General features: G+C 40.3%; 1 pseudogene; it reads right to left on the bottom strand.

Annotated features, from left to right (window-relative positions):
- Window positions 1-6,950: 6,950 nt before the first annotated feature.
- Window positions 6,951-9,211, bottom strand: LOC121842222 (annotated as a pseudogene).
- Window positions 9,212-11,730: the final 2,519 nt, after the last annotated feature.

Here is an 11,730-nt window from a genome sequence, read left to right on the forward strand (position 1 = left end):
TTTTTGATTTGTGAAAAGGTGTTCTCCCTCACCTGTTAACAGGATCATTTTACTACAGTGGATGAAATATGAAAGAGCCATTTACTCTGATGAGCATGTTTTAAATTAGTTTAATATATGAAATGCAGGTCCTACAAATATTGAGGTTGTCTTTTGTCTGAGGCAATGAATTATCATAACTGACAATACTTCAATTGTGGAAACATTGGGTCATTACTGCTTATTGAGTTTGTAATACTGTATCGATGAACAAAGGGATCGTATATGACTGTATCTCTATTCCCTTCATACGTTTTAACCAATCATATTTTTGATAACATTTTTGTGCAGGGTAATAAAATAAAGGAAAACAAGCTATGTCCATCTGTGTTTGTGAGAGCTGTGGGGCAGGAGAGGATCCATTCTATGTGGGGCATGGGTCTGTGTCAGGATGTCCTAAAAACAATATATATATATATATATATATATATATATTACACCCAACAATAAAACAGTATATTTAATTCTTTAAATTAATTCATACAATGAAGGTTTAGTATTTGTTTTTCTGTCAAATACATTAGCTGCACTTTTAATTGAGCTCTCCTGATGCAACAGAAGAAATGAAATAGACCCCAAAAGCACAGACTCGCTCATATGGCACTCCATACCTGCTCCAAACGCTCAAAGTATCTGAAAGAAAAACAACTATATTGCTGAACCCAGGTCTGTCCTGTATGAGTTTGTCTATTTCTAACACTGCTTTCCATGTACCCTGTGGTGGACATCAGGAATAAATCCCACCTGCCACTGACCCTCATCCTGTCGTCTATGCTGCGTCTGGCCCACTACAACCTGGGCAACGTGGCCAAAGGCTCCTTCATCATCCCCCTGGTGGAGATCCCTGGCCTCATCCTCACCTACATCCACCACCAGCTCAAAGGAAAAGTATGTGTTTTATCAAAATCACTATCCTAAACCAACAACCTGCTGAAGACAGGTTATATTATATTCACTGTCTTGGATCCACAGCCAGCTCAATGGAAAAGTATGTCCTTTATCGAAGCGCAGAACTGTGTAACCAGCTCAGAGGCTGAGTATGTATTTTACCACATTCACTTATACAGTAGCAACATCAAGCTAGAAGGGGCAATCTGTAGTTACAAAATCCATTTTTGACTTCGAAATGAATGATGTACACCTATTGATTCTTGAAAAATATGACTCATAAATGCCTCGTCAGCTTAGTTCAACTGTCACACTCCATTTGAACCCAAAATACAAGCTTATTTCTTCTCCAATTTTGTAAACATATTAAATACCAAATAAACTGTGGCCAGTTCTCAATCCAGGCACATCCTCAGCTTTTACCAAAGCACTTTGTTACCGTTTCAACTGTGGATTTGCGCTTTTTAAAGTCCTTTGTCACATTCACCTACATCCAAAACAAGTTCAAAGGCTGAGTACGTCTTCAATCATCATATCTTTACTTAGAGACACAATAAGAGGTTGAGAGAAACAGAGAAAAGGAACGTCACTTTAAAGGATAGTTTTCAGTCTGTGATAATTATGAGTAAATTATATGAATAATCAAAGCAACATAACTTTAATTCCATTTAATAGTCTTCATTATTCAGTAAATACACACATTTATTATCCATGCTAAGATGTACAGAATACTCTACATTCTCATTTGAGGATACAACTTCAGAGGACAATGTGGATATTCAAATGATGTGACCTGTCAGTATGTTTACAATATGTAAATGTGCATTTTACAATATCTGGAAAAAACAGTTTCCTTTCCGTTGTTTAATCAGTGTGTGTGATTGACATGAGAGATGATGAGAGGGGCTGAGTTTTGACCATCATCATTATCAGAGGGGCCAAAGAATGGAAAGAGTTTCTCTGTAAAGGTGCAGCCAGTGAAAGAGTAGATATGAGACCTGGCCTCCACATCATAAAAGGAGATCAGACCTTCCTCATAATCCACAAACAACCCCACCTTCTGGGGCTTCTTTCTCAGGAGAGGAGAACAGGGGGAGGTACAGGCTTGGTACTCATTCCCATCCCCAGTATCACAGTCCAGAGTCCACGTTCAGGGCTCAATGTGATATTCCTCTCCTGTCAGTGGACTCTCTGGCCACTCCTAAGTCCACCTAGTCTTACCGTTAATCCGTCACTCATAGTAAAATTCCTGAGGAGAAGCCATCTTGCAAGGACAATCCAATACTGATTAAACTCTTTTGGATTGTCAGGAAGATTCTGTGGCATGTGTCTCCACGTCTTACTTGTTTCCCATCTTCAGACACGTACGCAGTTTGTGATGCTGTATCAGGGTCCAGAGTCACATCCACTGCATACTGCTGAATCCTCTCAGTTTGACCTCAGGCAGCTTCTCCATCTCTTTATTCAGTATCTCCTCCAGGTGAGACACAGCTCTCCTCACAGTCCCAACACACAGAGCACTGTGAACACTGATCTCAGACCAGTTCTTGGTGGGTAGAGGGGTGCACACACTAGGGATGCCTGGAGAAGTTGGAGGTGGTCCTCAGTCTGTGAGAGCTGCTTCAGATCAGTGCTTCTCCTCTGTAGCTCAGTGATTTCCTGCTCTAGATCTTTAATAAGCCCTTCAGCCTGCCTCTACTGCTTTATGCTTCTCCCTCAATCACCTCAATTAGTTCAGCCTGGCTTTCTCAATTGAGCCAATTTCAGAGCAGTGAAGACCTGTATGCTGTCTGCTATCTTTCTATCTGCATCTCTCTTGCTGAGATGTACTGAGAGTTTGATGTCTTTAACCTTCTTCAGTCGCTCCTGGATAATCTGTTGCACTTCTGCCTCTTTTTGTCCAAGTGAGCCTTCCTCTTTCCACACTCTTCCTCTATGTGGACAGTCATGTGAGTCTTGTGGTCTGTTTCATTGCAGAACTGACACACACACACATGTCTGGTCAGTCCTACAGAACAGCTCCAGGAGTCTGTCATGCTTCTTAACAGATCCTGTCTTCCAGGTTCTCCACAGGGTGACCAGTTTGTGTCTCTTTAAGGCTGGGATAATCTGATGAGGATCCAGGTGAGTCTTACAGTAAGAAGCCAGACACACCAGGCAGGACTTCAGGGCCTTGCGCTCATCCCAGGGCAGACGTCACAGGGCACATTTCCAGCTTTTGCGGGGGACTCATCTTTCGTCTGTGTCTCATCGTTTTAAAATTCTCTACAACCTCTCTTAACATTGTGCTGACACTAAGTTTAGGTCGTTCTGGGAATTTCTCCTTACACAGTGGACATTGGTACAGGTCCTTGCTATCCCAGTAATTTGTATACAGACCATGCAGAAGTTGTGTCCACATGAAGTGGTGACTGGCTCAGTGAATACATCCAGACAGATAGAGCAAGAACTGGTCTTCAGACAGGAGACTGCTGGAGGAAGCCATATCTGGAGAGAGAGCAAAGTCGAAAATATAAACGTTTTAATTTAGCAAAGTAGCAAACCCTCTGAAAAACTTCAGATCAAAGGAATAATAGACTCCAGCTCTAGATTATAATCAATGAGTCAATAATACAATATATATGTTTTTAACGGAGCTAATTCTGTTCCCTGGAATGAGTCAGCTCTCGATAGTTTCAATGTGGTTGTCAACACGGCACTAAGCGACGTTACCAATCTTGATTTAAGTTGTTTAACTGTACTACATACAGCATACATTTGTCAATTTACTTAATATAGTTAAACATAGGTACTGTAGAAAAAGAAAAAGAGTACCATAAAATAAATGTACAAAGTAATATTTCTTCATCCTTGTACATTTCTACTCACCCGTGTCTGTTTAAATGGTGTTGGCTTGTTCTCAGATTTTTCTCTATTATTTACTGTAGTTTTTAAAAACCACCGGAGACTGTGTAGCGGTTGAAGAGATTTCTGAAGTGTTTTAGAGTTTGTTCATGTATTGCAACATATAGCATGTTTAGCAACGTTCGTTTTCACTTTGTCAACACGCCTCCCCGCCCAGTGCTGCTCTGTGCTCTGGAACAGAATTAACCCTTCACGTAAGCTGATACATTGTTTTACCTCAATACAAACAAAGGTTGATAGTTTAAACAAAGAGTTGTATAATTGTTTTACTGATTTAGGTAGAATAAGTGTGAATCAGAAATGTGAAACAAGTACCTATTAATGCAGGTGTATAGAAGGTTTTCTGACATCAACAACCAACATAATTCTAATTCCACATTGGGATGAAAAGAAGTAGTGGCTGTCTGGCAGATTTGACCATTAACTAAGAATCAGGAAATACCACAGATTTTTCCTTTAAACATACTCACTTTGACATATACCAACTACCAGTTTATCAAGTCAAGTAACAGAAAATGGGTGAAAGGAGAAAATGCAGAATTACTTTACTGTTTGTAGGAAATTGCCTGTGCTCGCTGTATGCTAAAAGCCTGCATCTGCTGCTTGTGGTTTTTAATGAAATGCAGGTCCTACAAATATTGAGGTTGTCTTACGTTTAAAGCAAGGCATGATCATAACTGACAATCCCTAAATTGTGGCAATATTGGATCATTACTGCTCATTGAGTTTGTCTCTTTCATATATTCTATTGGAGTTTATAAAACATAAATGCAGGACATGACAAAACATGCCACTTGGTGGCAGACAACCCACACAGCATCCATAAACAACAACAGATAAAACAACGCTGACAGACAATTGACAACAAAAACAAAGAACAATAATGGTAATACAGTTATGGTCCTTTACGATGCCAAGACTGTGATCTTGAGCTTGGGTTAAAATACAATCAAATAGGTGCATCGTTCTGGACCTGTACAGGAAGAAAATCCCTAAATTGTGGCAACATTGGGTCATTACTGCTTCGTGAGATTGTAATTCTGTATCCATATATTCATGGCCCAAGAGAAAAATGAAAACATATAAAATAATTGATCTATCGTCTCTCTTAGTTTCATAATTTTCTCTCAATTCGCAAGAGGCTGAATGTATCTCACTGGAGAAACCTCTGCACGAGTGAAACAGCGCCCCTCTGTCTCTCTATGTGTAGTCCATCTATCTGATGCTGTCTGGTCAAAAAGAGTATGACATTGTTGCCGCCCGCAGCATTGAATGCAAGGGAAGCCAGCGAGTATTTGGCCTCCCTTGATAAAAAAAGTATGAAATAATAGCCAATCAGTGCTAAACTGAGTGAGCTCTACTATGAATGGTCCTGGCGCACCAAAAAAAAGTGTCAATAGAAGCTGTTTTGGAATTGGCTTCTCTCCAATCGCATCGAGAGCATACGTCATTGACAGAAACAACTTGAATTCTTGCATCTCTTTGTGTCGTTGTCCTCCGGTGGCTAGCTAGCTAAAATGGTCTCTTTCCTGGAGATAGGGATTTGGACTTGTGGTTTTACTTAATTCTCCATACTGGACACTGATTTAAATGGCAATTCTGATCCAACCATAAATACATACATAGTGCCCCTGGCCTGAGAGGATGGAAGTTCAATATGTTGCTAGATATAGAAGGCTAATCTTACTGTAACTAGCTAACGTTGCCCATGAAATGAAGTTAAACTAGCGAGCAAGCATTGTAGCCAAGTAGCCTAGGACGTCAAAAAAACAAAGTGTGTACTGTTTGACAGAGTGATAGACCGTTTCATCTCCATGAAAGAGAGGATGGCATTGGAGTTTCTGTACATACACACACAAACACAGAAATTAGAACCATGGACAGCCACATCATATTTAGCTTACGTTGATTGGACTAAATTGTTTTTGGTATCTTTTAGTTGTCACTGAATTAGACCAAGCATCAGATGATGTTGAAATGTTTAAGTTGAAATGGTGCTGGAATATAGTGGAGGCAGCTCCTGTTTTCTTTGCGTCTTGCGGTAACTCTCTGTGGTTCTAAATCATTAGTGGTCTTAAAATGTCAGAAATGCTAACTTGCTGTAGGTCATGTAACTGTTTGTTCCATGCAATATGCTTTGGGGACTTCACTGGACAAAGGTTGCTCTCCGGGTTTTGTGATGAAACAAAGGTTTGTTTGAATTGATTCTAAAACCTTTTTCAATGTGCCATTTCTGGCTCTGGACAACATGACAGGAAAATCTTTAATTTACCAGACATTTGAGAAATGTAACATCTATATGCATTCAAATCCAACCTGGACAGCCAGCACCTTCAATAAATTAGGAATGTTGGCTAATTAAACCATATTTACATGTAATTGCAACCAGACTATAACAATTTACAGAAACACTATTGATTGTGTTTCGATGTGTAGCATATGCAAAACTTTATAGCCAATTATCTTTTTTTATTTTTTGGGGGGGGTACTTTCCTAAAATAATAGTTGTCCACCTCACGGTTCAGCTGTCAGAGATTTGATTACTAAACGTATCAAGGCATTGCATATGCAAAGGCCAATAGGCTTAGGTGTACTCTGTATGATATTAACATTTGAATAAATAGATATATACGTAGCATATATATAGGAAAATAAGCTTAACCCCCAGAGAGAGAGATGCTGGTGGCATGCTACGACACTGACATGCATTTCTTTATGGCAGATGGCTACTGCGTCTGCTACACGGATATAGACACACAGAAGGAGGGCAAATTTATAGGCTTTCAATCTGAATATTTTGTATAAAGATGAGCATTATATTGGTAGATTAATGGAGTATCTCCCTCACCTGGAGCACAGGGGGGACACTGCCTTCATAGCACAGGCCTGCAGTAGCTAAGGCTTAATGATAGCCACACCATACCAATCCTTCCTAAACGTTTCTAAACTTTATTAGGGTAATACCAAAAGTAAGTCAAGCCATTGTTTGTATGGAAAATACGAGCAGAATGGTGAATGTAAATCCGGGGAAAAAACACACTACCCTCCCCCCTGTAACCCCCAAAAACCCACACAACCAAAGCAATGAAAAAGGTTTGACAAAGCTCCCATATTTTTGGACCACCCCTCTCCAGTAATATTCAATCTGTCCCTAACAGAGTAAAGAAGTTTACATGTTCATTTGATAATGAGATTACAGAGGACATCCATGGAAATTCCAATCATGTGTCATGTCGGCTGGCTAAATATGATCATTTCTAAACTGATATATTCAATGATTTGTGAATGTAATTAGTTAATTATCTGTTCCCTTTCCATCATTGATTCAGCCTGTGTGATTGACATGAGAGATGATGAGAGGGGCTGAGTTTTCATCTTTTTCAGAGGGGCCAAAGAATGGAAAGAGTTTCTCTGTAAAGGTGTAGCCAGTGTAAGAGTAGATATGAGACCTGGCCTCCACATCATAAAAGGAGATCAGACCTTCCTCATAATCCACAAACACCCCAACCTTCTGGGGATTCTTTCTCAGGGAGAGGAGGACAGGGGGGGAGTTACTGGCTTTGTACACATTTACATTCCTTCGGTACACAACACAGAGTCCATCTTCAGGTGTCAGTGTGATTTGCCCTTTCCTGTCTATGGACTCTCTGGCCACTCCTAAAGTCCACCTAGTCTTACCCTTAACAATCACCTCATAGTAAAATTTCCCTGAGGAGAAGCCATCCTTTCCAAGGACAATGCAATGCTGATCAAACCTTTTTGGAATGTCAGGAAGATTCAGCTCCATGTCTCCGTGTCTTACTTGTTTCCCATCTTCAGACAGGATGAGTTTGTGATGTGCTGTATCAGGGTCCAGAGTCACATCCACTGCATACTGCTGAATCCTCTTCAGTTTGACTTCAGGCAGCTTCTCCATCTCTTTATTCAGTGTCTCTTCCAGCTGAGACACAGCTCTCCTCACAGTCCCAACACACAGAGCACTGTGAACACTGATCTCAGACATGTTCTTGGTGGGTGGATGTTTGTACACTAGTGATGGGTAGTTCTGGAGAAGATGGAGGTGGTCCTCAGTGTGTGAGAGCTGCTTCAGATCAGTGCTTCTCCTCTTTAGCTCAGTGATTTCCTGCTCCAGATCTTTAATGAGCCCTTCAACCTGCCTCTCTACTGCTTTCTGTCTCTCCTCAATCACCTTAACAAGCTCAACCTGGCTTTTTTTCAATTGAGCGCACCAGAGCAGTGAAGACCTGTATGCTGTCTGCGATCTCCCTCTCTGCATCTCTCTTGCTGAGATCTACTGAGAGTTTGATCTCTTTAACCTTCTGCATTCGTTCCTGGATAATCAGCTGCACTTCTGCCTCAGTTTTCGCCAGCTGAGCCTTCCTCTCTCCACACTCTTCCTCTATAGAGACAATGTCATGAGTCTTGTGGTCTGCCTCAGTGCAGAACTGACACACACATGTCTGGTCAGTCCTACAGAACAGCTCCAGGAGTCTGTCATGCTTCTTACAGATCCTGTCTTCCAGGTTCTCCACAGGGTTGATCAGTTTGTGTCTCTTGAAGGCTGGGGGCAATCTGATGAGGCTCCAGGTGAGTCTCACAGTAAGAGGCCAGACACACCAGGCAAGACTTCATGGCACTGAGCTTCTTCCCAGTGCAGGCGTCACAGGGCACTTTTTCCAGGTTTGGGAGGGGATTCGTCTTTACCTCTGCCTCTCATCTTTTTAAAATTCTCTACAACCTCTCTTAACGTTGTGTTGACACGAAGCTCAGGTTGTCTGTAGAGCGTCTCCTTACACAGTGGACATTGGTACAGGTCCCTGCTATCCCAGTACTTTGTGATACAGGCCATGCAGAAGTTGTGTCCACATGAAGTGGTGACTGGCTCAGTGAACACATCCAGACAGATAGAACACAGGAACTGCTCTTCAGACAGGAGACTGCTGGAGGAAGCCATATCTAGAGAGAGAGCGAAGTTCAACATTTTTATTTAGCAAATTGCAGCAAACCTTCAGATCAAAATAATAACAGACTCCAGCTCCAGATTATAATCAATCAGTCATTAATACAATATAATGGAGCATTTTCCATTTCCTTGAATGAGTCAGCTCTCGATAGTTTCAGTGACATTGTCAACATGTACTGGGTCCTAAGACCATTATCAAATCTTGGTCTAAGTTGTTTAACAGTACTACATGCAGTATAAAGTTGTGAATTTACTAAATATGGTTAAACATATTTACTGTGAATGAAGAAAACAGGAAATTCTATAAAATAATATGCACAGTAATATTTCCTCATCGATCGTTGTAAATCTCTACTCACCCTGTGTCTGTGTAAAATTCTGAGGGCGTGTTTTCAGATTTTTCTCTAGTATATACGGTAGTTTAAAAAACAACGGAGACTGTGAAATGTTTCAAGAGAGATCTGAAGAGCCCAGAAATAGCAGATCCATAAAGATGATACAGCACGTCTAGTAACTGGTTTCACTTTAGTAAAGGACATCAACATGCTCCTCCCCACCCAGTGCTGCTCTGTGCTCTGAACAGACTAATCTCTTTCCACATGGCTGGATCTCTTCATTCCTGACACATCGAGCCTTCTTTATCCCATCACAAACAGGCTGAAATCAGCCTTAAACAAGAGTTTTATAATTATTTTACTAGTCTAGGCAGAATGAGTGTGAATCAGAAATGTGAAACAAGGACCTATTGCAAGTGTATGGAAGGTTTTCTGTCATCAACAACAACAGAATTCAAATTCCACATTGGTTGTCTTGGCAGATTTGACCATTAATGAATAAGCAAGAAATATCCCATACTGTGCCTTTAAACATGTCCACTTTCACTTATACAAACTACCAGTTTATCATGTCACACTGATGGGTAGGGACAAAAATGCAGAATATCCTTTGACCCTTTACTGTTTGTAGGAAAATGCCTGTGCTCGCTGTATGCCGAAAGCCTGCATCTGCTGCTTGTGGAGCCTGAAGAAGTGTCTAACATACGTGAATCAATTTAGTGTTTTATCAGAATCCGATTTATTGTCATCTGAGTTGTGGATTGTTCTTACGATTCCACGCTATATCATTGACAACAGTCTATTTTACAATGGAGACTAATTTACAATGGAGATGCCTCTACATCTTCATTGCTTGCCGTTTAGGGTTTAGGGTTTTAGGCTGGGTTTCTGTATAAGCACTTTGTGACCTCTGCTGATTTAAAAAAAAGGCTTTATAAATTCATTGAATTTTATTCCAAGAAGACAGCAATCACACATTGCCATTGATGATATTTCTGTCTCGTGTTTGTCTGTTTTAGAACGCGTACACGGCGACAGCGATCAACAGCACCAGTTTCTGTAGAGACAATGTCATGAGTCTTGTGGTCTGCCTCAGTGCAGACGGCACAATTTTCTTTCTTGTTTTTATTGACGGATATCCAGGGGCATACTCCAACACATCATTTACAAACAAAGCATTTGTGTTTAGTGAGTCCGCCAGATCAGAGGCAGTAGGGATGACCAGGGATGTTCTCTTGAATATGTGTGAATTAGACCATTTTCCTGTCAAAATGTAACGAGTACTTTTTGGGTGTCAGGGAAAATGTATGGAGTAAAAAGTACCTTATTTTCTTTAAGAATGTAGTGAAGTAAAAGTTGGCAAAAATATAAATAGTAAAATAAAGTACAGATACCTAACAAAACAACTTAAGTAGTACATTAAAGTATTTTTGCTTAAGTACTTTACACCACTGTATATATGTCTGTATATATGTCTATATGTCTCTGTTCCATTATCCACACTAGCATTCCAATGTATCACACCGTACATTCTTAGTGGTTTGTTAGTGTGGACAATGGAACATAGCCTTTGTTTTTACAGAGTACCACTTTTACTCCCTCTATATGGCGAATAGTGTTTGTGCACATTTTACACCCAACTTACCCGGTTATCTCATTCTTACGCTCTCTCCCTCTTTAGGAGTTTGTACAGAACAGTAAGAATATAGCGGGAAGGGATCGGCTGGAGACGGTGGTGAGATAAAACCCACGGTGAGTTTAAAAAACTTTTCCAACAGAGAATACATTCATTCACCTCCATAATCTAGAGTCAGATTTAATATTTTTAACTAGGCAAGTGTGTTAAGAACAAATTCTTATTTACAATGGCGGCCTGGGAACTGTGGGTTAACTGCCTTGTTCAGGTGCAGAACAACAGATTTTTACCTTGTCAGCTCAGAGATTCGAGCCACCAACCTTTCGGTTAGTGGCCCAACGCTCTAACCACTAGGCTTCCTGCCGCTCCGGATGTAGGTGAGGATACACCCAAAATGATGATGCTGATGAAGACAGTAGTGAAGTTTAACACTCCATTTGTTTATTGTTGTAGACTCATGGAGGAGGGACTTTAGCTTGACCAAACCAGAAGACGGAAACCAAAAGGCATTCCAAACATTTCCATGATATTACTCCAGTCCCACGACTACAATATTTCTGATAACCTGTTTGTTAAATTATGGCACACGTTACATAAAAGCTTTGGACTTTTTAAAAGCACAATGTGTTTTTGTGACAAATGTTGTAGGTAACAGAAGTACATCCATCAAGAATATTGTTAGTGTAGTTTGGTGCTATTTTACAGGCTGTAGAGTTGATGATTTTAAGTTAAGCCTCTTGAGCGAAAGTATTGCGATTGATTTTGAAAATGCATTCTGTGTCATCACTGTTATTTTGTCACCACTACCACTGTACACTGCAAGTGTTTTGTGTCTCAAATGAATTTTTTGGATTGTGGTAATGATGATCATGTTCGCATCTTGTGTTGAAGTGGTACATCTAATACAATACAACTGACTAGCATAACAGAAACATTCCTACATGGACATGTTTTAAAGTTTGTGA

The sequence above is a fragment of the Oncorhynchus tshawytscha genome, unplaced genomic scaffold (assembly GCF_018296145.1).
Source record: "Oncorhynchus tshawytscha isolate Ot180627B unplaced genomic scaffold, Otsh_v2.0 Un_contig_6629_pilon_pilon, whole genome shotgun sequence".
Lineage (NCBI taxonomy): Eukaryota > Metazoa > Chordata > Actinopteri > Salmoniformes > Salmonidae > Oncorhynchus > Oncorhynchus tshawytscha.